Raw genomic sequence first — 2,261 nt, forward strand, 5'->3', positions numbered from 1 at the left:
CATGCTCCCCCCCCCAGCGGGTGCCCATGGCTCTTGGAGATTAGGTTCTTGATGACTAAGGGCTGTCGTATCATTGCCTAAAGTGTATAAGGCTTTATTTGTTTATACTTTATGCATACTCCAATATTAAAAATTCCTAAATTCAACGCGTGTGGTCGGATCTATTAATAGGATACTACTTATTTCATTTAAATGTTAATTCATAAAAAGATATGAGAAGGTTTTTGTCAATATATTTCTAAGAACAATTTGTTAGTATCGAGTTGGTAGTTGGGTTGACTAGAACGTCATTGTTTCATTCTTAGGAGTCCCCAGTTCAAATCTTACACCAGTCAAATATTTCTTAAATCATTGGAAAATGCTTAGCGAATATTTTGGATCATTACGCAATTTGTTTCGCAATAGTATCAAGAGTACACCAGTCAAATATTCCTGAAATCATCGGAAAATGCTTAGCGAACATCTTGGATCTTGAGACATAGACAAAAAGGTGAGAAAACTTCTATGCAAAAAAATAAACGAAAAAAAGTTAAAAGGAATAAGTTAAAAAATAAGTACAAAAAAAGAGGGGGGAAGTTGGGGGGAGGGGCATTAGGTTCCTTTGGGGTTGGGACATGGCTGACTAAGAGCCTCTCCGGAATCCGGATCATTGTCTAAAATATATTCAACTTTATTAGTTCGTCGAATCCATAACCCCATCACTACTTGATTTCTCAGGATCGTTCTGGATTTCTATATAATTATTTTGCATATTATGTAGTAGGAATTGTTGTCTGCATTTCTAATGTGTTAGCTACAATTACTCTGTATACTTTTAGGAAGGGCGGACCTGTCGTATCCATAATGGGTATACTACTAAATTTCATGACAATCTGTCTTGAGAGGAAATTCTTTAATTGTTAATTCATAAGGTGATACGTGAGGTTTTTTAACTTTGAGACGTTTTTGTGACGTTTTTAAATGGGGGGGGGGGATGAGGCCAAGTCATAGTCATCACGACACCATGTCTATCCATTTCTTGTTCACAACCAGAATTTTTTTTTTTAACGGGGGTATGGACCCTCTCATACTCATAACGCATATTCTAGTAGTTTTCATGTAATGGCTTGGTTTCAAAAATTGGGGGGAGATATAGATCCGGTCAAATTAATTATCACAATGCAAGTTCTCAACTATAGAATGTTCAAAAAAAAATTGAGAAAGGTTGGACATGTCGTTTCCATAATGGGTGTTCTACTAACATTTATGACAATTTGTCCTCAGATGATTGAACAATCCAAAATAGGAAATAGTTTCCTATTCTCTAAAACTGAAGTAGTTACCTTTTCTTTAAAACAGTAGAAGTTGCCTGTCTTCCAGTTGACCACCCCCTTCTAATACTCTTTGAAAGTCAACAAGACCTCTCAGATGATTGAACAATCCAAAACCGGAGAGTTACCTTTTCTTTAAAACTAATTGCAAAAGCAATCTTATTTAAGTGCTTTACATTTCCACTATGTAATTATCTTCTAATTGCTTACATTTTATTTAAAACTGTAATTATAAAAACAATCAAATTTAAGCGCCTTAGATTTCCACTATGCTATTATCTTCTAATTGCCTATCACTTTTAGGAGTTCGCAACAGTGCCTTAGGGGATGCCTTGATCAATTTTGTTCAACCTCAAGAGGGCCCTAAGGGATGTCCTTGATAAAGTGCGTTCAAAATCAAGAGTGCCCTAGGGGATGGCCTTGACAAGTGCTTTGGAAAGGTGCCAAGGAACGTAAGGCAAGCAAAATGGAACTAGCTATCTACGTACTATTGCTACTATTGAGGCCAAGACTATAAGTACTACATAAGTAATTGCTATAAGTACTACAGCTACTGCAATTACGACCATTTGTGACTCAGACTACTGACACCAACGACTCTTACTGCAATTACTTGCTACTGTGACGACTGCTTACGACTACGACCACATGCCACTGTAATAACTTGTACCCAGAGCTGCTTTACTTGCGACCGTAAGTCTTTGCGATTGCGATTACTTGAGACAACGACTACTTTTGTCTGTGGCTGTAACTAGTTATTCCTTTAGCTTACTTTACTTGCTGCGACTGCGATCAGCTATGACTTTGGAAACTTGTGACTACAAATGGGACAACTTGCGACTAGGAATACTTCTGACTTTGACTACTTACAACTGCGACTACAACCAATATGCTACTGTGACTGCGACTACTTGCAATTGCAATTACTTATGACCATGATTGTATGCGATA

This window comes from Artemia sp. Qi Xiang Cuo, chromosome 20 (genome assembly GCF_049724085.1).
Source record: "Artemia sp. Qi Xiang Cuo chromosome 20, ASM4972408v1, whole genome shotgun sequence".
NCBI classification, from domain to species: Eukaryota; Metazoa; Arthropoda; class Branchiopoda; order Anostraca; family Artemiidae; genus Artemia; species Artemia sp. Qi Xiang Cuo.